Here is a 24,896-nt window from a genome sequence, read left to right as displayed (position 1 = left end):
CAGACACAATCCACCTCTAGGCTGATTTCCTATCTCAATTTTCCATGAGCCCCACCAACTTCTTTGTGGTTAACTACTTATATTTGTATGAGAAGGCAACTAAAACCCTGAGATCTTCTCCCCTAACCAACTTCTTATTTCTTTTGTACATCCATACAGCCCAATCTCTTCATCGACTAAATGAATTAGATGCATCTTGTCAGAGGTAGATCCATTTTTGGCACATCAATTTTGAAGCACATTCAGTTAGGGAAGCCATGGCATCAAACTCTATCTCTTTGAGAGCATGACCTCAAGACATAATGCATATGCTGAGTGTTCCTCTACATCAATGTTCAAACAATTCTGGTACAACCCCGTAGGTAATTATTTTTCTTTTGTTATGGATGAGGCTTGAACTTGCAAATATGCATCACCTCTGAGCCAGAAACAGAATCAAAAATTTTCTAGCAATTGCGTACAAGAAACTTCAGTTCTGTTATGTACATGGAGTGGAGAAATATCTCACCTTTTGTTGTTCAGATTACATCTGCGTGAGATTTAAATTTTGGATGTATAATTTGTTCTGTTTCACAATGCTGCATATCATGTTTATCCCATCCATTTCTTTCTATTGAACTGTTTGAACAAGCATGTCAGCCTCTTTTGTACAGTTGCAGATCGAAAACATGAGAGCATTTCGGATCTATACATTGGTTACTGAATGGTTTCCTCAGAGCAAGAAGAAGATCTGTGACTGGGGTTGAATGTTTGACATTGTTCAGCATTCTGTCCATCATGTGTTCTCTTTGCATTTGTCACCCTAAGTGGTAAGGGTATGCCCAGACCTGGTCCCCATGCTCACTATGCCAATGGATTCTGGCTAGCCTGCCTGATAAGGGGTGATATCCCGAAACCAGTCCCAGGATGCTTGTTTCCCATACAGGGAGGACCTGCCCTGGCAGTTTGGACTGGAATGTTCCCATATGAGCAGGGTCAAGATTGATTTGCATATGGCTGGGCCCAAACTGTAGTAGCTTGGTGAGCAAAAAAACAAAGGATTTAGGCCCAGATCTGTGACGGGGTGAATATTTGACATTGTTCAGTATTCCGTCCATCAGCTATTCTTTTTGTATTTACTATTATCATAAAGCAAATAACCATTGCCCCTGTGTCCTTAATAGAAAGGAAAATTCTTGTGCATGATTACTAAAAAATGTTCAACTTTCATGTAAGATGCCATCATGGTGTGTGTGCCCAGGTACAGTGAGCACGCAAGATAGAGTTGGTACTATGGAGTTGTATGTTAAGCAACAAAGAGCACAAGGAGTATTGGAGAAGAAGAGTCCTGCAGTTAGGAGCCTAGTCTTCCAGGATATGTACATTTTGAGGTGGAGACTATCCGTGGGGGGGACATAAATAGGTATAATAAAGAGCAAGTATGTTTGGAAGAGGAGGTATTTCAGTTCAGTCTTGAATAATGGCAGTGAGGAAGTGGTGTATACATCAGGAGGCAAAGAGTTCCAGACTCTGGTAGCACTACCCAAAAAGTATTGTGCTTTTGTGTGTTCCTACTTGAAAGCCGGGGTTCAAGAAGCAGAATGTCAGCACTATGTGAAGATCTGATCCCTCCCAATTTCTTTAGCTCATTTGCCAGGTACCATAGAGTGGAAGTGTGTACGGCCTTGTGAATGATATAGACAGCTGTGTATAAAGTTCCAATAGGAAGCCATTGCAGTGTTAGAAGTACTGGTGAAATGTGGTAATTTCCTTTGGTGCCAGAAATGAAGATTGCTGTGGCATGGATCAGTACTTTCAGAGGAGTAAGATGCATTTTGGGAAGACTAGTCAGGAAAGAGTTGCAATACTTAATCCTTAGTAGCCTAAGTGATCAGTCAAATATCTTAAAATATTGTTTGGGGACGTAAGAACAAATACCCCAGCGCAATCACAACTGAAAGTGGGTATTTCTTCCTATGGTAAATCTGGTGGTTATGTCTTGTGTCAAGAATGACACCAAGAGCTTTCGAGCAATGATGATGGAATTGTTGTCTATGGCAAAAACTGAGTGGATCCATAATTGAACATGGAGGAATGACATAGAAAGGAAGATTATGAGAAATTCTATTTTGGATGGATTGGGTTTTAAATGATGAGCAGTCAAACAAATGTTCGTGACCCACCTAGCTGTAATGGACATGAGCCGGATGATTTTTTAATGTAACTAAAGCATTGTGTGCTAGTGCATTGTCATTTTAAGACAGCACATTTAGCATTGAAATGGTCACTAAATTTGCACAGACACATGGTTTTACTGATATAACTATATTGAATACAAATGATAATATGTATAAACAGGTATCAGTGACTATTATTTCTGCATCACCATGTAAAGTGTCTTGATTTGTTCAGATCCTATTAGAACCTTTGGTCCTGATTTAATTCTTGGTGGTAAAGATACTTTGTCGAAACAGCAAAGGAGTATCCTTACCACCAAGAATGTGGTCCACCCGCCCAGTTTAGATGTGGGCAGACCATAGGTTTAATCGTGGCAGAGACTACTCCGTCTACACCATCACTAAACCTTTCCGATGGTCCTGTGTAGTAAGGGCCGTTAGAGGCAGACATGTAATTTCACATACCTGATATAGATGGGCGGAATTAGAAGTCAGTTTCCACTACCTGTCAACACCAGGAAAACCCTGGAGCTAATGGACAGGGCTGCTAAATATTCCTCTCACCATGGGTCAGGATCCCTATTGTGAGGGAAGCATTTTCTTTTGTATTTTCAAAAAGAAAATCTTGCTTCTGGATTTTCTTTTTGAAAATACAAAAGAAAGCAGTTTGGTGCATGGCTCTGTTATGTTGAAGGAGCAGGGCACCAAACTTCCCAAAGCATTGACAGTAACAGCTGTGAGAGTGGTTTCTTGCTAATGCTTTAAGAAATGACTACCTGGTTGACGGTCATTTCTCAATTTTGTGGGTGACACCAATAGAGTAATTAACTTCGTCCCCCTAGTGAAGAAACCGGTTTCCTGCCAACTTGTAAATTAGGCTCGTTGTTTCCATCACACTTCAGAAGTACAATAAAATGTGCTTTTTGATTTCTTAACTGCTGTGAGTGTGTACAGTTCATTTACAAGTAATTATAGTTTGTTGTGTGTTACTAAAAACTGACATCCTAAGCCTTCCCTTTCACACTTCATGTACCCCAGCAAGATTGTCACATAATTCACTTTATTTTACTTTCTCTGACTGCAAAGTGAGAGGAGTTTATAAACACAAGTCCTCATGGCAAAAAAAAAACAGCAGAAGACTTAAGCTGATATAGGTTGACTTCTCTTTTTGAAGCACAGCAGATGGAACCTGATAACTACAAAATTCATACTCATCTTTATTTATTGCTTCGGCTTCCGCAACCGTTGCTAAAAAATCATCAATTTTGAGTTACTGTTTATCCTTTGTGATCTGTTTGTTAGGTATCATGTGAATCACTTGATGACCACTCCTTCAATGCTCTTTCAATCATGGAGTGTTGCGATGAGCATACAGTGATTCACTGAATCAAATGCAAATGCAGCAGATAAATCAAAAAAGACAAACGATGCCTGAATTCATGATGCTGAGTGCATTCTCTATAACTTGAAGTAGTGAGGTTTCTGTGCTGCAACCTTAACTGAAGCTCAACTTGACTTCATCTAGGAGGTTGTTTCCACAATTGTGTTTAGTAGAAGCTCAACTTGACTTCATCTAGGAGGTCGTTCCCACAAGTGGCATTGTGACACGGCTCTCAAAGGCTTTAGGGGTGGCTGGATTGAAGGTAGAAGTTCTTTAGATTCTTGTTTGGCTCCAAAGTATCCACAATGCTTTCTTTAGTAGTGGGATTACTTGTCCAATCATGAGGCAGCCCAGAAGTTTCTGTTGGCTGGGTTCATTAGATTGGCTCAATAAGGCAGTAGGTGGTGAGCTAATTCTTTGGAAATATTCCCCAGTATCAGGTCCGTAAAGTGATTCAAGGGTTGGTCTTCATCAGTTTTTTAGATAAAACATTCACCAATGTGGATTCAAAATGTTCCTGTGTATTTGTGGATTTGTAAGTAGAGTTCATAGTCACTTGTGATTCAGGAAGTAGCCAGATGATGATACTTGATTATCTAAAGCAGACTGTACAAATATTTTTAATTTAGATCAAGGGGTCCTCACGTTTGACTGAGGGAGGGGAATTGTTAGCAGCTTTGGCTATTTTAAAATTTTGTTTAGGGTGGTTGTGTTAGTCAGCTGAAATGGGCGAATTTTGGCTTAAAAATACTCCTTATGTAGAGTGATCTCGCTGCTCTGAGACAGACATGAATGTCGGGTGGAAAAGGTGACTGTCTCCGTTTTCTCACATGCATTGTAAAGGACTTCCTTTCTTCATTTAGGTCCTTTTTCATATACGTCTTTAGTGAAGCAAGGGACAAAGGGCTTGGTCATTTTCTTTTTACTCTTGAGCAATGCTAGTTTATCAAGTAGTTCAATCAGACCATGATAGAGTTTTGTTGTGGAGTCAATGATCATGACATAAAAGGTAATAGATGAGGGTATTATCCATGCTCATTCAGTGAAATTGCTGAGATCAAGATTAATAGTGTCACCAAAGCATGTTAGTTCATTTAAATTGTCCATGTTTTGTAGAGTGAGAAAATCAGTGAAATGGCGATAAGAAGATGATATTGATGATCTGACGATACTACAGGTATAGCCACAGATTTATTCTGATACACAAGTTACTTCAAGTGCGACTGTTGTGGATGCTATGTAACTGGAAGAGAAGCTGGAATGTACATAATTTTGCTTGGAGCAATTAATAGGACATTTATAAAATATGAGGGGGATAAAGGGTCTCAGGCCCAGTACTTGAGAAGGACTAGAGCCCCCCTTCTCCGCCTCAAGGGTGTTCCTCTGCTTCACCCAATGTTCATTCACAAGTGGAAGAATGTCCATTTGTTTTGCAAAATGCTTCACGTGTATTTATCTGCCTGCAAATTCTCTGCAGCATCACTTCACTTAGGGCTTCTGAAAGTGTCTACTTGTATAGTATGAAAGACAGGATAGATGTTTCTGTTCTCGCTTCATTCATAAAAGAGCAGCAGGGTATCTTATCGTGCTGTAGCAAAGGACAGGAAATGCAAGCTCTTGTGAACGGTTAATTAAACGGCGGGAGAATGACAGACACAAACTGAAAATAATTTTGCCTTCCCCAACAATTTCAAAATGAAATGCATACTACTAGATAATATTTATTTTAGTATTGTTTTCTTGCATTTTATCCTTACTGAGAGACCATTTCTTGTTTGAAGGGCTAATTAAAAAAAAAATACAGTTAATAAAAAACATTCTGTAGTGTTCTCGTAATAGGATAGTTAAGATGTTCTTTCTGTTTATATGTGGAATGCGGGGTACCTTTTGTCAGCTAGGAGTTGGGTGAACAGAGCTGCTTGACACTTCCCCTGATGTGGCAGCTTGTTAGAATAAACTTACTTGTGTTATGCTTCAGCCCCTGTATTCTCATCTTTTCTTCTTGGGTGATATTGGAATCTCCACACATTCTTTGAATCATTCTATTTGATTTACACAGTATGCATAGGTACTTAGAGGGATATCCGTGCCAGGTTTGTGTTTCTGCTAGCATCACGTCTAACCTGCAGGACACCACTTTCAACACCAGCATAGGCTTTTCAGCATTTCATCCATCTAATATTGGAAAAATGCGTATAATTGACTTGAAGAATAGGAACTCTTACTAGTTGCAATGCTATTTATAAACTATGTGCTACTAAGCATTATATGTTATGTTTAGCTTATAAAAAGCACTCTGCTACCCAAACAAGGCCATCCTGGTCCTTCAAAATGCAGTGGTACACAACTAGTTTTTCAATTTATTCGTGAACAGCATAACGTAGCTTTCTTATCTTAGAGGGAGGTGTCTCATTCCATCTTTTTGGAGCTAAATAGAAAAAGCACAACCAGAACAAGTGCGGCGGATATGTGAAACATCCAGAAACCATTGTGCAGTTATTGTAAGGTTCTTTCAAGTAAATAAAGCAAGATAGAGCTCCAAAAATACCTAAAGTCCATTTCATGGACGGATTATGAGCCAGATACAAAGCATTTAAAACTGTCCTTTTCCTAATCGGAAGCCAGTGAAGTGACTGAAGATAGGTGTACTTGACAGTTGGAATTGCAGATAGATTTGGCTGCAGCATTTTGAATTTTTGCAATTGTGCTGTCAGTTTGGCAGATTAGTCAAGACATAGTGCATTTCCATAGTCCAACCTGACAATAATCAGAGCATGAATGATAGATAATTACCAGTCTATTCTATGTTGCAGATTGCAGCAGTCTCTCTGGCCTGTGAAATTGAAGCTTGGTTTGTAAATAAAGAGGTCCCCCCTGGTAGAACGCCCGTTGGGGTGACCAAAGGATTTTAGATTAAATTATTTTGTCCACTGTGAGCCTGGCCTAAACCTTAGAGAATGTGATCACATATCTGGAGTCCAAAAATAATGTGTGCTGCCATATTTTGTATCATTTTAAATTTAAAAATCTATTGTGTGGACCTTCCAACTAAAAGAAAGTTACAGTAATTGAGTCTAGATGACATTGTGGCCTGGAAGTCTGCTTTCATACAGTGTTGGAGAGAAAGACAGATTTCTTAAAATTTTTCTATGCCGCAAAACAGGTTTACATTATTCTATTTACACGTGGTTCAAACCTTAGGGTGGTACCAGGTGTTGCACCTAGATGTCTCACAGTTGAGAGTCGAGCTGGAGCTACACTTAGGTTTGAGGGCCAAAAATGGTTGGATCAGATGCTCTGTCCCCTGCCCAGAATAAGAAACTCAGTATTTTCTGGGGTTAACTTCAGTAAAATATTATTCACCCTAGAGGGAAACTCTGTAAGGGAATTCTTACAGGTGTCCGTCTTTTCATATTTTTTATAGAAATGCAATACATGCAAAACTGTTTATTTAAATAATAATATTTCTTTATGGCGCACCACTTGGTGAATCGTCTGTTTGGGACATTGTGTGGCTATTGGTTAAATGTACTTTTGTCTTTGTGACTTTACGTGCACTTCTTTGGTGTCATAGTACATTTGCACTTCTTTGGTGTCATAGTACATTTGTAGGTTTAAATGTACTTTGATGCTCCAAATGTAAATTTTTTGCAAAGAAATGTATATTCATTAAAACGATTATACAATTCATTAGGCTCAATTCCATGCACTGCAGATAGTTAATGAAGTGGACCTTGTAAAGGTGTTTTTAAAGTATACATATTTCATTTTGAGAAAAGTACTGCCACACACCGTTTCAGATATTCTCTAATTATGAACTTGCTCTTTCTGTGCATTCCTACCTCTACAGATAGGTCTTACCATGTTGGATGTCTCTCGTGTTTTTACTATTAATGCGAACATAATCCAAGTTGATTCTAGGTGCATGTCAAGTTTGTTGAAATTTGATGAAAACGGTTTACAGATATTAGTGCTTACCATCATCTCTGAAGAAACCTATGGTATACTGATCCTCAAAACAGATTTCAATAATCCTCTTTTAAACAATAAAATCCTTGTCAGTTTTCACCAAACGTCATATGTGTAACTACATGTGGATCCCAGGAAGCTATTTTAGATATGGTGAACTTTTAGTCAAAGATTTTGAAAGTTTGCAAACAATTCAAACATGCAGCTTTAACATAACTGTTGTGGCGTTATTATGTATACCACTATCATATTAATGAGCACTGTTCACACACACAAAAAAATGGAAGTCTGTTGCAGGCATTGATTTCCAGGTTTACTAGTGGGAATGTCATGTGACTTTTTGAGAACTTGCCTATTCTCCCTGTGCAGAGTCCTCTGGAGTTAAGAACTCGGCACACAGGGAATAGAGCCTCCTGTGCAAATGCACTTTTTCTGTTATTTGTCTCTGTGGGGAAACTGTTTTCCCTGTGGAGAAAACCCTTTCCCAACACTCTTGGTAAATCAGTGGGTGATGTGTCCCCCTTAACTTTCTGGAAGTGGAGTTACTCCAGCCCTTAGCTGGACTAAATCTCTGACCATTTCCAGGTAGAAAATTGTTAGACCTGTCAGCCTTAGGGTGGTTTCCTCCAAAGACTTTGCCTGCTTGCCTCTAATTTTGCTGAACTAACGTTTGTTGACTGTAGGTCTCTGTGGACATTACCACTGCTAACCAACGCTAACATGCTTGCGCTCAATCCCCTCTGGTTTTATTGCTATATACCTAATTGGCATACTTATTTTACTTATAAGTCCCTAGTAAAGTACACTACATGTGCCCAGGGCCTGTAAATTAGATGCTACTAGTGGACCTTGAGCACTGATTGTGCCACCCACTTAAGTAGCCCTTTAAACGTGCCCCAGGCCTGCCGTTGCAGCCTGAATGTAGTGTCACACAGCCATGTCGACTTGGCATTTAAAACCCTTGCCAAGCCTTAAACTATTACATATAGGCCACCCTAAGGTAGGCCCTAGGTAGCCCGTAGGGCAGGATGCTGTGTCATTAAAAAGTAGGATATGTACCTTTCAGTTTTACATGTCCTGGTAGTAGAAAAACTCCCAAATTCGTTTTTCACTACTGTGAGGCCTACCCCTCTCAAACGATAACATTGAGTACTCCTTATGACATTTAATAAGCCGTATTCCTGATTGATGGGAGGTAGATCTTTCATGTTTAGTACTTATGGAATTGTTATACTAAATCCTCTTTGTTAGAAGATGGTTCTGACCATCAGGTCTGCCCTGATTTTTCGCTTTTTCATCACCTGTTTTTTTACTTTTTACTGTGAGGAAGCCTTCTATGAGGGGACTCACGCACAGTAAACACATAATAAAATGGACTGCACATGTTTAACGCCGGTGCCGCCGTGCTACGGAAAGGCTTCTGTGGCGCAGCAAGGGCAGGAGGCCCCGGGCAGGTTACGTGTGATCATGTGTGCACATGGATGTGTACCCATGTGAGGGCTGTGGGAGGAGGATTCCTGGTGTGCGCAGCCCAAGAACTGCACTTAGGTAAGCCTGGTGCAGGAGGAACTATGCACAGTGGGTGGTGACCTGGAGTAGGTCTCATGAGAGGCGTGTACACATGTGAGGGAGAGTCAGTGTGCTTACTGTCTTTTCACTGTAGGTACACTTAGTTCAATGCCAATGTCAGTGTGCTTAAGGTATTTGCATTGTAGGAATACTCCATTAAATGTCAATGGGAAAGGAGAGCCTAAGGTGCAACTCCAGATCTCTGGGGTCCACTGAGACCAGAGTCACACCAAAGTACACTGTAACCTGTAAGAAAAGAATGATGCAGTAGGTTACAAGAGAATAGTTGTACAACTTATGGGTCATCCATGGATGTCATCTTTCTCTGACTCAGCTCAGGATTAGGGCCAATTACTGCTCTGTCCAGTTGCTTGAGCAGGGCCTTGCATCAATCAGCCAGCTGTCATTCCGTGCCAGGGGCAGGCTGGAGAGGCCCTGCGAGGAATGTCAGTGAGGAGGGACTGAGACTTTCAGAGCACATGTGCCAACTAACTCCTGGAGGATGCCATTTTGAGCTATCCCAGAAGACTGCAAGAAGAAGGGGACGGGGCAAGGAAGTGATGTGGCACATCTGGATAGGCCAGAGGTGCAGACCTGCTGGACTCTTCCGCCCCGACTTAAAGGGTCCTGCACAGGGGAGAGCTCTCTCTGTTGGCTGTGCTTCACTGCTGGACACAAGGACTGCAGACGGGCGTCATGGATAACTGGAAGGAAGAACCTCCTGACTGCCCTTGGGGCAGGGACTCTGCCCCTGAAGGATTCCAGGCCAGCGAATGCCAGGGCCAGGCAAGCTGGCCCCTTTACCCCCCCCAGAGGACTAGTTGGGGGAAGGATTGGGCTAGCGCAAGGAGAGCATGCTGCCCAGAAGGAAAAGAGGGAACCCAGAGGAAAGGTTGGCGCAGGGAGTCAGTGGGACTGGCTCCCTATGATCTGGGACCCTTCGAGGCCAGGAGGCCTGAGGAGAGTGCTCCTGGTGGCAAGGGTTTGTCACTAGGAGCGATACGACACATGAATGATGAAAATTGGCCCTTGGGGGCCCGAGATATCCCAGGAAAAAGGATGGCGACCTTTAGAGAAGCAGCCACTAACCGCATGGGGCTCCGCAGCTGCTCGAGACTGTGCCCCCGGGGTGGGCCAGGGCCCGGTGGTTGCCACCGGAGGAAGAGGAGCGAGGTGGAGTGCCGTGCACTCCCCCTCTGGATGAGGAAGGGGCACCGGACCCCATCCTGGGGCCCGTGAAGCCTGGCCTGATGTGAGTCGATGGGGGGGCGCCGTCGCGCACCCGTGCCGTAGTGGGTAGGGACCCCGGACCCCATCCTGGGGAAGTAAAGCCGGGGAGCGCCATCACGCTCCCGTGAAGATGTAAGGCGGGGGCCCTGGACCACATCCTGGGGTCCCATAAAAAATGAGGAGGGGGGGGCGACGTCGCGCTCCCCTGCCAGATGGGCGCCGGCTGTGAAGGAGCCGGCGGCGAAGCAGAAGCTGGGGAGCGCTGTTGTGACCCCGGTGAAGGTTGGCCTGGGGGTCCCCAGACCCCATCCTGGGGCCCCCAGCAGAAGTCAAGTCGGGGCGTGAAGATTCCCTGGAGGGGCCCCAGACCCCATCCCAGGGCCCCAAGAAGATGATGACATTGGGAGCGCCGTCACGCTCCCCGTGGAGACGAGGAGGGGCCCCGGACCCCATCCCAGGGCCCCGAAGCTGCAGGGAGCGAAACGGGGGGTGCCGTTGCACTCCCCCAAGCAGCCCGTCCAGCCGCGAGCCTACACGCGTCTACCCACTGGATTGAGCAGTCAACACAGAGAAGGCCGGCTCCCATGGCAGCACACGGAGGTGCTGGCTATGCGGGGAGCTGGTGGGGGCGGCCAGGGGTGGGCTCCCTGCACCGTCTTCCAACGAGGGAGACTTTACCTGGTGCAGAGGTGCCTGGGTGGGACCAGCACCCGCCAGGGACCAGCATCGACTTGGGCAGCAACGCTGCTCTCCCCGGCGCAGCCGGAGAGCGGCTCATTCAATATGCGGCCGCCCCTGCATGCTTTGCGGGGCTGGAGCTGGGGGATGGTCCCTTAAACAAGCTTGTGGTGGTCCCAGGAAGATGGGACCAGCACCAAATTCACACCCAGGGACAGGGGGAGCTTCAGGAGCAAAAGGGACAAAAGAAGGATAACCCCCCAAGGGTTCGAGCTGTGGTTGGAGCCCAAGCTTGTGTGAACTTTTGCTCCAGCTTGTGGGACCGTGCTTACTAGAGGTGTAGGTTGGTATAACTCAATGTATTGAACTGTTATTTGATGGTCAATTATAAGTAATGTAAAAGTAATCCTAATGGTTAAATTGTTTGAATATGATTCTATATGTTCCCTGATGATGGTAATTTGAATAATAATACTGACAGCCACCTCTTGGCAAGATAGAAGTATTTAATTGCAAATGTAGGTGTGTTTATTTCACATTACTGTCAAATGTTCAAATGTCGCAAGGGGGACACCGGGGATTGTTTTGCCATGTGGGTTGTTAGATTATATCCTCCCTTGAGGAGACATGAGAGATTACACAATGTTTTCCCAAAGTGATTCCATCACTTTGTGTATATTTGTAGATTGTTGCATAGTATTGAGTAGTGTGTGTGAGTAATAAATGTACTTTTACTTTATCAAAAGAAAAAGCACAGACTGGACAATCATTTATTGAGAGTCATGCTTGTGTGCTCGTGAATGGAGATTACTAGCCCACATCACCTCCCTTGAGTAAGCCTTGGACTGCTCTGAAACGCTACCCTATGAGAGTCAAGCGCTGCAATGGGGTTTTTGGTTCCCAGTGGTGGTCGTGTACAGGCCACACAACTAATGACCCACCTTCCAGCACTCTTTAATCATAAAGTTGGATTTATTGTTACAATTTTGAAAATGCCACTTTAAGAATGTTGGCATTTCCCGCCTTTAGCCCAGTGTGCCTGCAGTCTGTCTTTGATCACTAGTCAGAGGTGGGTTACAGCTGGGCTCAGTGTATTCCCTTTAGACAGCACACGCAATGGGATCTCAGGTGTGACTTGATGGTCCCTTATGGGCCATCAGGATAAAATGGGAGGAAAGAGCTGGCCATAACCTCACTCTTTCACCTGAATAGGCTGTGTCCTGTCTCCACACAAAGGGCTGCATACCCCCCTGGAATGGGTTGGGAGCCAGGGCAGGAAGGGAGGACCTCTATGCACTTCAAAGGCTTCTTTGAAGTCTCCCCTACTTTAAAAGCACCACTTGGTATAAGAACCGGACCTCAGACCCAACCACTTCAGTACACTTCTGGACCTGTGGATACCCTACCAGGAAGAAGGACTGTTGCGCTGCTACAAGGACTGACATTCTTCTGGAATGCTGCCCTACTTGCCCAGGTGAAAAGGACTGGACCTTCATCTCTCCATCCCAGAATGACTCCAAAGACCAGTCGACTGGTTTCCTGTTTTGAAGTCTCAGGGACATAAAAGACTTCCAGCCAACCCAAATGGACTCTGCCAGCTGGGAGCCTGACCTGCCAAGTGGTACCACCCCAGTCCTGGACCTTTGGAGGTAGATCTTCAGGTGCTGCTCCAGCAGGTCCACCACATTTCTGCCATAACGTGGACAGAACGGGCATATCTCCATTGTTGCATGGATAAAACTAGCACATTGCTTTCGGAACCAGCACTGCAGTGTTTCATTTGGCGCAAGGCTCCTGCTTCCCCCTCAACGACTTGACAAACTCTGCACCGCAGCCACTGCGCTCATTGGAATCTGCGCATAGCCTCACGTTGACCCTGCTGGCTCCTGCCTCCGAACTTCATCGCATCTCAGCTCCAACGCATTGCCATCGCTGTGGGGAACTTCGATACATCTCCTTGACTGTGTGGGGAAATTTGACACATCTACTGGACGGCATGGTTTGGAACCACCGCAACACTCCCGCACTAGGATCTTAAGATACTTTTGTTCAGGTGGCCTTTGCTCCATCAAGGTTGACCTGAACTTCTGACTTTGTCCCAGTCCATTGCAACCAGATAGTCCTGGTTGGTGCTTTTTGCGTCTAAGTGCTTTTCTATAGTTTATTCTTTAAAAATTCATAACTCAAGCTTTACTTATTGGATTTTTGTCATTTTTGTCTTGTTTTATTTATTACATTAAGTTATATTTTTCTAAGCCGGGGTGGCATCGTTTTGTGCGGTGTGTTTTTTAATATATTTTACTGTTTGAAGTGTTAGACAAATACTTTATCATTACCTTTTAAGTTAAGCCTGACTGCTCTGTGCCAAGCTTCAAGAGGATGAGCACAGGTTAATTTAGGGTGTGTTTGTGACTTCACCCTGACTAGGATTGTCGTTCTGCTCAGGGTGCATACCTCTGGCAACCAGAAACCCCATTTCCAACAAAAAGGGGCAGGGTAGCGTTTGGGAATGCTTTCTAACATACACATGCGTTAGTGTTTTGAAAGATACACGGCAAACCACATTATTGAACTCCCAGTTACTGCACTGTGAGTGGGATTTTCTACAGCGGATTTCTCTGCACCCGCTGCAGAGAAATCTGTTGTAGTAAATACATATCAACCTGCTGATAAACCCTTCTGGAATTCCTGGTAGATGCAAATGAAAAAGGTAAATTCAGTCTTAAACATCCGCTACTGATTTCAATGAGATGCTCATCTCCCTTTCTCCAGTACTGAAGGTCCGTAAGCAGGTACTCTGGCAGAGGGCAAGGGGAAGTATGCTCTTCATTTCCCTGCTGCCTCTCTGGTTTCATGACCCCATGGAAAACAATTCCCTGCAGCTGGATGTCCTCCACGACTTCAGGTTGCAGGTGATAGGATGCGTATGATGAAAAAGGAACCTTACAGTTCATAATTTGTGTTTCCCTATTTTTGTGCATCGAATGTGAAGTTCTCATGACATTCTATTCAGGCATGAGGCAGTGATTTGACAATGTTGCCAGCACTCCTTGGATTTGATTCTCAAAAGTAAACTTACACTCTTGTAAGTTTACTCTTTTCGTTATTCACAAACAAACAATTTCATAGTAACTTATCAACTTTTGAGACTCCACAATCGGGGCAAAGGACTCAGCACCTAAAAAGGTAAGACAGGCCTATCTTTTTATGTGTGGTGTTCTGCACCCGACTGTGGAGTCATCCCAGTCGTAAAGTTACTATTAAATTCTTTGTTTGTAAATACCAAAAAAGAATACACTTACACAAGGGCTTAAGTTTACCTTTGTGAATTAGGCCCTTTACTTTATGTTATATACTTTTTATATCACATTTTTGGAAATAGGTTTTGAATGTGGTACTACATATGATTACTGTAGAATACTATACTACACTACTTTTTACCCTTATTATTAGTTGATTATGTAATTTCTGTAAAATTGGAAAATAAATAATTTATCAAAATCCCTGTGAAATTTATGGCATTTGAAACCACTGCTGAAAAGCCATTCTTTTTAAAATCTAAAACTTGAAAATATTGTCTTTCACAAATTATGTTTATGGTAATGGAGCACCCATCTTCACAGCTGATAAACTTTAGCCATGATCTGTAGCTAAAATGCTCTTGCCTGCAGTAATCTATGGACATTCGTTATGGATAGGTAGGAATTTGGCAAAGGACACAACGATGCCCATTCCCTGCTGTAATACTACCTGTTCCCAGTAGCTGGGTTGAGATGGCACTATGCATAGGCCATGGTTATCTCACATGCCCTATGGTCAGTACCTCTGCACGTAATAGAAATAGGGTACAGTGTAGGGAAAATGTTCCTATCAATTAGACTCAACATTACTAATGATATGCAAGTTTAACTTCACAGACTTGTCAAGATTTAACATAAACTCTCAGTTTATAAAACAGCAGATCTTTGAAAATTATTTGTTGATTTTCACCTATATCCATCATGTTTTTATAAACACTTTATTGAAGTTTTGGCAATATAAGAGTAGTCCATAATACAGACATATGCATTATCATACAATTGTGTAGACTCAGGAAGATAGGTGTACTATTGCCTAAAGCTGAGGCATCATGATCAGTTCTTGTTTACACACATCTAGGGCTGAATGACCCTTCAAGAGCCCCATATCTTTCTATGTTTTGTCTTTTGTCAGGAAACCCTCTCACCTGGTATTTTGCATTATCCGTAACTGTGCAGTAGTCCATATTCAAGAGCCACTCTAGAAGGGGCAGAGCCATGTTCAACCTACAGTATTGTGCATTGTCCCTTCTGCAAGGAAGCAATCCAATCCCAGCAGGTTGCAAGCATGTCATGATCCCTCTCACTCACTGATGATACCTAGGAGACACAGTTTTGATGAGAGGTCCATGGGTTGTCTCAGTATTCCTGGCAGTGTTGAGCAAATCCCCTGCCAATTGGGGTGGATCATCGGCCATCCTCAAGTCACATATAACCAATCATCCTTTTCTACCCAACAAAGTGCACACGCAGGACAATGTGTCATGCCCAACCTCCACAGGCGACACATTGAACTTGTTGATACATCTAAGTTTCTTCATGGCCCTTCCACATCCAGAATCCAGGAGCCAGGCCTGGGTTACGTACTATATTTTGTTAATGCAAATCTCAAGCTTACTGAGTTGTGATTGTATGCAAGTTATGGCATCATTAACCTTTAAATGACTTAAAAAAGTAAAGATATAGATCCCCATGGGTGAGCTTATTCTCATCTACATCTGTATTTATACTACATCTATATTTATTTTTAATATAGTGCTCTACAAAGTTAAATTGAAATCACAGATATTTGCAAGATGAATTCAACCATCCATTATACAACTAAGGATAGTACAAAAGTGATGCATATTGTGGTAGATTCTGTGTTTCCAATTGCATATAAAATCAAAAGTGTATCTTGAATGAAAGTTATTGAAAAAAACATTAATTTGTGCAGATCAAGCAATTTAATTACCTTGGACTAGTTATTTATGAAAAAATGCAATTATCAATAATTTACAAACAACTATTTGAGTCCTGTATATCATAAACAGTGTAAGACATCACTGAAAAGCTGTAAGTCTTATTCACCAATCAAAACATCAAATAATAACAAAATAAAAAAATATATATAAAAAATTAACAAGGAATTTTCACATTCTCATTACGGAAGATTGTTTAGTCCAGTCCTGCATTTACACAATGGGGAGTCAGTACACTAAAAATATGTTCTTTGCCCCCCTCCCCCAATTAAGGCCTACATAGGGGCCGTAGCAGACACATATTCAATGAAGTCCACGACCCTACAATTACAAGTTTGCCTGTGAATGTTTGCTAGGTTCAACAACTCCCTAATGCCTTCAGGTCAACGTGTTTCGACCCTCTGAGTTAATAGGTCATCTCAGGACCATGACTGGAAAATTTGAAGAAAAGAAAAATCAAAGAAACAAGACAAAATACATAATCTTGTTGGTTGTATTTAGTGTAATTTTCTGGAAAAGACTTGTTTAAAATTTCTCCTAATTCCTTAAAAAGGTACTTCCTATTACAAAATGATTCTCCTTGTGTCCTCCAATTTGTTTCAAGGGTTTATTTCTGAAAAGAAAACATTCAGTAGCATAAGGTTGCTGCTACATATTCCTCAACAGTATTTTAAACCTAGTCCATGAGCAGGCATAAGACTTACAGTTCTGTATCAACAAAAAATCAACAGGTCGACACATGCGCATGTGAGAAGGTTTCTGCTTTGACCGTGAGAAGAGCATGTCTGGACACGGCAAAGGAGGGAAGGGCCTTGGCAAAGGGGGCGCCAAGAAGCACAGGAAAGTGCCTCTCAGTCATTTCTGTTCTGCCTAACTGAACCTGGCCACCATCCGACGGATCAGCATGACCACGGCTGGAGGAAGATCCTTCTCCTATCTTGCTGCGAAGACCTGGGACTCCCTGCCTCTGCACCTCAGGCAATCACCATCGCTGCTGCAATTCAGGAAGGACCTCAATACCTGGTTCTTCAATTAAACCACAGATCCACCCCTGGTTCCCCCACTCAGCACCTTGAGACCCTTAAGGGTGAGTAGTTGCTCTTTAAAGGAATCCTGATTGATTGTTTGAGAAGGTGGCAGCCTATCGTTTTCCAATGTTCCGAATTGAAATCTTCCCTAGCGGGGAGAGCTTGCTTATTCTCCATGACTGCAGATGTTAATGCTCTTCCATTCTTTTCTTGTTTTGTTACATAGTGGCCTTAGAGAAACAAAGACGGGTATTTTTTTACACAGCAGTTTCTCCCCTAAGTTAAAGCCATTATTGTACATGGCTGACTGAGTCTGACGTTGGGCTTAGCGGCGCGCTTGTATCAGGCTGGTTAGGCAAGTTATTGGTAGCAACCGTCAGTGAAAGGAGTTTTTCCCACGGGAGCAGCAGAGTTAGGGCCTGATTACAACTTTGGAGGAGGTGGTAATCCGTCCCAAAAGTGACAGTAAAGGGACGGATATACCACCAGCCGTATTACGAGTCCATTATATCCTATGGAACTCGTAATACGGCTGGTGGTATATCCGTCACATTTGGGACGGATTAACACCTCCTCCAAAGTTGTAATCAGGCCCTTAGTCTTTTATAGGACTTAAGACTGACTTACTTGAAAATATTCTCCTCAATGTTGTCCCTCACTGGTCTTCCGAGTTGAAAGCTGCTTTGTTTAGACGATCACTGTTCTGGCTCCATAACTGTGTACCAATAGCTTAGCGCCAATCTTCCTTAAAAGTCAAAAGCATACAGTCTGAGGCCCAGTGGAATTCTGGTACATGTAGGTTGATCTATGAGTCGATTATTCTCTGAAGGCGTACTTATAGTATTTTGGGATTATATTCTAGCTATCATCCAAGCATTCCTTCAAATCGATTCTAGATTTTAATGATTCTTTTTAAAAATATGACAATTGGAAGGTTGAAGTAATCAACCTGAAGCACCGCTAAATTTCTGGTACATGTAGGCTAATCCGTGAGTTGGTTATTCTTCAAAGGCTTCCTTGTACAGTTTTTGGCAATTGTTTTTTAATTAAAATCATAGTTTGTCACAATACAGGTCTGATAAAACAAATCAAATGGATCAACGATCCCCACCCTCCATTTGCCCCTTGATTCCCCCCCACACATCTCACAACTAGCATTCCACATCTCTTAGTAAGGTGTCACCCATCCGCTTCGCTCCAGGAGTTCCCCGTCCATTTGGACCAGATTCTAGAATGTCTCTGTGGACAGCCTCTAGCCGCGTATATGGGTTTCTCTATTTGAGCGCACTAGTCCACTTCCTGCCGCCACTTCAAGAGCGATGGCGGCTGACTTTCCGTCCACTGCACTGCAATGTCTCGTTTGGCTATGAGGACAGCGATGCCCAGCAACACTCTATCTGCTCTAGAGTTCCTCACCCCCACTATTACCCCAAAAAGGACCATCAATGGGGACAGCTCCAATGTCTGTCCCATAACTGTAGAAAGCTCTGCCAATATCTGCTTCCAGTATAGCACAATGAGCGGGCAGGACCACACCATATGGAAAAAATCTGCTGGGGAGTGGGAGCAGCGACCGCATTGGGGAGTAGGCCGTAGACCATCTCTGCACAATTTAGCTAGGGTGAGATACGCACAGTGTAGGTAATACAGCTGCACTAATCGCAGTTTAGCTGAGGTTACAATTACTCGTGGTGCCATTAATGCATCCCGCCAGTCTTCCTCGTCCATCGGCCCCACCCAACTCTGCCAATGGGATCTTATGGGCGGAGGTGTCTCCGAGGCATTTAGTATTATTGAGCGGTATATGTGGGAGACTCCACCCTTACCCAGGGCACCCATCACCACCTTTGCTTCCATGAGACTAAATTCGGGTATGCAGGTAGCCTTGGATATATGTGACCTAAGGGCATTCCTTAGTTGTAGGTATTAATTGAATTGTGTGTAAGACAGCGTGAATCCCTGTTGAAGCTCTTGTAAGGACTGCATATGGTTGCAGGACCACATGTCTACAAGTACTGCCATACCTATAGCGTCCCTTCGAGAGAAGCCCTGAAGAACACTCACCTCACTCAACCAAGTCCCTTGCCATAATGGGGTGTATTGCATTAGATTCTTCCACCACCCCGAGGGACGCTGCACCCCCTGCCATCCAAAGAACACCATCCTAGTAACCTCTGGGATGCTCAGAGAGACAGGGTCGCAGTACAACAGGTCCATAATATGGGAAAACCCCAGCGTCATAAGTTCCAAGCGGTAAGCTGGATCTGCCCACCCCCGGTAAGCCATTCATTGATCACAAGGACTTGGATCGCTAAATAATAGTATTGTAGGCTGGACATACACAATCCTTCCTTGTATGTACTTCATTTACATGTAGCCCAACTGAGATGCCGCCTCCCGTTCTGCCATGGAAAAACGTTAGCTCTTGCGTCCATCTCTCTGAACCAATGGGACGGTAACCGTATTGGGAGGTTTTGAAGGAGATAAAAAAAGCGCGGTAGTACCAGCATCTTAAATAAGGCAATGCGCCCCAGGACATTTAGGGGCAACAGGGGCCAAGTCCGACTACACTCTGCGAACGAACGGGGTGATGTTAAGCACTCATGTCAGAGATGGTTTTAGCGCTATGGGCAAGTCATATTACCATTCAATTACGTCCTGGGCACCAGTCAGCAGAACTAAGAGAGATTTTTTAGGGTTTATAAGGAGTCCATAAGCCTCTGAGAAGAGGCAGAGGAGACTGAGGCAACAGGGGCCTCTCTCTGTCAGATTTGATAGATGCAACATCACATCGTCGACGTATAGGGCAATAAGATCTTCCTCACTCTGTGGCCAACGCCAGCCTGCAAGCAATGGGTCCCCGCGGATCATGTTCTATGGCTAAGGCAAAGAGAAGGGGGGATAGTGGGTACACCTGCCGTGTTCCCCTACGAATAGGGAGGGCCTCCGACATTGCCCCGTTAACCAATAGCTTTGCAGTTGAGATTTATATAGTAAATGCAATATTCTTCAAATTTGATCCCTATCCCTGCCTTTTGAAGCACCTGACCGAGATATCCCCAGTCCACAGTATTGAAAGCCTTCTTGAAATCTATTAACACCAACTCCAGTGAGGTGGGAAAAGCATGCCTATGTGCCAATGCCACTCGTTAGCGCCTAAAACAATGCCTGGTTCTGGCGGTTGGCATGAAACCACATTGATCAGAATGGATCAAATATCCCAGGACCTTCCGCAGACGGTTCACCTATACAGTGGCATATATTTTTTGTTCCCCATTGATCAGAGATATCGTTCGGTAATCTGTGCAAGATAACAATGGGGGCTGTGTCAAAGGAAAAACCACTATTATGGCCTGGTCCAAGCTGTCCGGGAAGACCCCGACTTCCATCACCTCCTCATAGAGGCCGTGCAGCCGCAACACCAGGAGATCTCTAAACTTAGAGTAGCACTCTGTAGGATATCCATCCAGGCCTGGGGTTTCCCCGGTTTTTAATGCTGAAATGGCATCGCCAATCTGCACCAAAGGAATGGGTTGATCCAAAGCCCGGCATTCCCGGTCCGGGGGACTTGGAAAATACATCTAATTTAAAATCGATCCTTCTCGTTCCACCCAGGGCCTTGGTGCCGATGTGTAGAGCGTGGCATAATATCGTACGACCAAGGCCGTTATGGGCGGAGGAGTAGTTTGTCACATTCCTGTCGTGTCCACCACCTCAGGCACAATCCTTCCAGCTAGAGGCTTAGTAGCCAGCCAGTACAGCAACTTGCTGTTTTTGCTCCCCAACAATAGATCCGCGCTTGCAACACCCACCATTTTTGTTTTGCCGCCTCTAGGGATTGGGCCTGAATTTTCTCTCTTACAAGGTTTGGGGCGAGTCAGTGCTCTTGAGGGCAGGTGCATGATCAGATATGCCCCGGGCAAGTATTTGAACCTTTGCAACTGAGGAGAGATCTGTAGCTGCATAAAAATCATGTCAATGCGGGCACGCCTGTGATGTGTCGCAGAAGTATGGGTTTAATGCCTGAAGCAGGGATTGCAGGTCGACCACACCTCACAAAGACCTAGATTAGACATCCATGTACGTAAGGAAATGGACCGTCAAAATCTGAAGCTGTACCTATGATATCCATGGTGGGATCTAAAACCGCGTTTATATAATCTCCAATGATACTGAGGCCAAGGGGCATCGGAGCGACCACTGCCGCAAGTTCCTTGAAGAAAGGGTCAAGCGCCAGGGGAGGGGCATATACACATACCAGGTTTAAGTGGTGTCCTCCCCACCATACCCATAAACGCAACTTATCTGCCCTGTGTGTCTAGCCTTGTTTGGTGCACTACCAAGGGAAACCCCCTATGCATAAATATCGTAACCCCACAGGAGCCACGCGTGATAGACACGGTCAAACTCATAGCGAGCCTGGAAGGGACAGGATGCACCCATTAGGTGTGTCTCTTGCAAAACAGAATGGAGGGATGAAGCTTTTACATATGTCTGACTACGGCAGTGCGTTTTATCTTGTCCAAAAGCCCATTTAAATTCCATGACACCATGACAAGAGCGAGTCAGTGTATGTAGCCAGCCCCTGAACCCACCCAGGTGTCCCCAGAACCATCTTAGTAAACACATTTCCCATGGCTGGGTTTGGCGGGATACCATCATTGATGGATGAGAAATGAAGAGACCTGTGTGACAGTAAAAGGAATAACAACAACTCCAGTGCAAGGGCACTTTCAAACACAACCCATCTCCCCCCAACTGCCCCCTACCTTCTACTTCCTCTCCCAACAAGAAGAAGTATCTGTCGCCCCAACTTCAAGGTCCCCGTAAGCAACTGGGAGCAAAGTATAGCGTGGAGTGGTGGACCCCTCGCCATGGTAGGATTAAAGCACCATTTATTGAGTTAAATACATTGTAAGGCTTTCTCCATATAGCTTAAACCATACTAGCGGCGCCTGCCTCAGCCCCACCCCTTCTAGCGCCTCCGCCGGCTCTCCGTTCAACAGGTCCAACGAATGAGTTATTTGTTGCTGGAGCGTCAGTGCTGAGGAACCAGAACTACCCCCGCCGCCAGCGGGATCTGGTGCGAGGTCTCTTCGGGCAACCAGGCTTCTGCGGCTGTGATTTCCCTCCACGGGCTGCATCCAAGGTTGAGAAAGAGGACGATTGGGTGTTACTCTGCAGAGGACGTTCCTCTGTCACCCATTCCCACGCTGATTCCGGGGTATTAAAAAAATGTGCTTTTCCAGCATGCAGAGCCTTAAGACGAGCCGGGAACAGGAGCATATAAGTAAGCTGGAGTGCCCTCAGCTTATATTTGACCGGTTCATAAGAGCGTTGATGCCATAATTTATTAGAGGCTTGGATTTTCTGAACAGAAAAAAATATCTAAAGTTGAAACAGTTAGTTATGTGTAGGGACTCACAGCATAAACATTGTAAACTGAAAATGCAGGGAAAACTTGCATTTTAATACATCATAACTAAACACTGTGCATGTTAACTTTTAATCAAAAAGTTCGAAAGTGCTTTACATTTAACGCAAATTGCATTTACAAATTTCTTTATCAATGAAGTACAAGTATCTCAATAAAGCATATTTAACTAGTGTGTACACAAGTTTCAAGATTCAACAAGAATTTCTACGATATGGTCAATCTCACTAAGTTCTGATTTACAGTTACTATGTGTTGTAGGTTGAGTTGTGAAGTTATCCTGGGCATCACAATGGCCTACTTTGGAATTTCCCAACATTCCTGTGAACAATGTATCACGATCATAGTAAGAAGTGTCCACATCAGAAAATAAATCTTACTTATGAAAATTCCCCCCTATTTTCTTGCTGGCTTTTCATTTCCCAAAGATTGTTCTGTAACTTTGTGGTGCTTGAACTCCACCAACAGTTGATAAATGAAAAATTTCTTGTGTTTGAATTTCCTCATATTCACCATAACCAGAAGTGTGTTTTCCTTCATGTTCTTCAAAGAACGACAAAGGATGTCTGTTGAAATCAATCTGTCCAAAGGCAGCTGTCCTGTGGTTTGTGCATTGATCATTTGCAAAGTCCCATCTTGTGTCATTTCCTCTTGAATTTGCCGTACAGGATTGGCTATGAGCACAGAGTGACAAAGGTTAGGTTTCACAAGCATGTGGCACAGCTGGAGTGAGATTGTATGAAGGTATGGTTCTAAAGCCAGCTCTTGTTCCTTCGATATCCTCTTTGCCTTCAAAACATTTCCTCTTCATGCCTCTTGCAAACAGAATTCAGCGTGGGTGTTATCAGTCGGGCTCTAAAGAGAGAGGTATGCAAAAGCCTGTGTCTGGCTCAGCAGGTTGACGAGGCTGGACTTCCCGTGACTAGTCAGGAAAAATCAAAATTCTTGAGTTTTTAAAACAGAGGTCAGACTGTAGGTGAGCTTCTTTCAGGATACAGTCCCGGTCTCAGAAGTTGAAGAAGCAAGCTGTGAAAGCCCTGGGCAGCACCCCGGGGGATGGCAGCCTGGACGATAAAGCACTATGTGCACACTCCCCCGCAAACCATAAATTGTTTAAGAGTTTGTGAAGATATTCTTTTTCTTTCAGTTTCTTAAAAAGAATTTCAACAAGTTGGAAGTAATCCACTTTTAATGTACAATTACACCGTATTCTTAAAAATTGCCCATAAAGCCAATTTTCTTTGAGGCTGTGTGGGTGGAAACTTGTAAAATGTAAACCATTATTTGGTGGCACTCACAATTTCAACCAGGTCTTAAGGAAGTCCACAGCCTGTGACCCCTCAACTGCTTCCGGGAATCCAACAAACCTTAAGTTATTGCGTTGTGAGCGGTTTTCTGCATCTTCCGCCCGTTGTTGGAGCTCGTGATGTCGAGTGAGCAAGCGGTTGACTTTAATCTTCAGTTCCGTGACGCCATCCTCCACCGTTGATACACGGTTCTCTGCGTCATTTATTTGGGTTGTAGCGTTCTTCAGATCCTGACAGAGCAAGGCCATATCCACTCGCATTTCCCCAATCTTGTTCTCTACCGCAGCTTGGGATGTGTGGATTGCCTGCAAGATCCTAAGATCCTATCTGTGTCCCCCTAATCCAGCAGCAGAGGCTTCCATATTGTCATCACCCCGTACCACCGCCTGGGTAGTATACTTATCAATGTGCGGCTCAGAGGCATTCAGCTCTGTTTGTTTGTCTTTTCCCATCTCAAGACCATCCCATTCACAGGGCAGCTCGCTCTTGCGGTCTACTCGGCAGGCCCGGCCAAGAACGCCTGCAGCACTTAAGGCCCTTCAACCCTGGCTCGATTGGAGCCTTTCGCTCCTGCAGTCTTTAGGTAGTAAGTGGTATGGGGTGAGTCCGGGCCCACACAGTCCAGACAGTCTCTGACCCACTTACTTATTTGGAGGCAGACTCGTAAAGGTCCCTTTCTCCCTCGATGGACACCACCCTGAGGACCGAGGACAGTTCACCGGATGTACTTGACCCCGAATGTTGCATACAGGGCTGTCCACATGTGGTCAAAGCTCCCGTACCATCTTGAGGGCCCGTGGCCGGCTCATCCAGGACCCTACACAGACCTCCGTGCAGACCTCTGAAAATTTCTTATCTAGATCTTAGCACTATCTCGTCGTTTGGCCCTTCCACCTCCTCAGTTCCACATCACTTTGTCCAGGCTGCTTGAGCAACCAGCCTCTCCGAATCCAGGCCCCTCCTCTTGTCGGCTGGGCCTTGATTTATCCTCTCCTCTTAAGGGTCCAGTCTCCAGGTCCGTCTCCAGCACCGTCTTCAAGCACCAACTAGGCCCCTCTCTGGGCCTGTGAGGCCGGTTCACCACCCCAGGGGCACATCGCACGTCC

General features: G+C 44.2%; 1 pseudogene; it reads right to left on the bottom strand.

Moving 5' to 3' along the window:
* Positions 1–22,617: 22,617 nt before the first annotated feature.
* LOC138258590 (cell division cycle-associated protein 4-like) lies at positions 22,618–23,355 on the bottom strand (annotated as a pseudogene).
* Between the last annotated feature and the right edge of the window lie 1,541 nt (positions 23,356–24,896).

Source organism: Pleurodeles waltl, chromosome 2_1 (assembly GCF_031143425.1).
Source record: "Pleurodeles waltl isolate 20211129_DDA chromosome 2_1, aPleWal1.hap1.20221129, whole genome shotgun sequence".
Classification (NCBI taxonomy): domain Eukaryota; kingdom Metazoa; phylum Chordata; class Amphibia; order Caudata; family Salamandridae; genus Pleurodeles; species Pleurodeles waltl.
The sequence above is the reverse complement of the archived record's forward strand: the minus strand, read 5'-3'. Positions and strand labels throughout refer to the sequence as shown.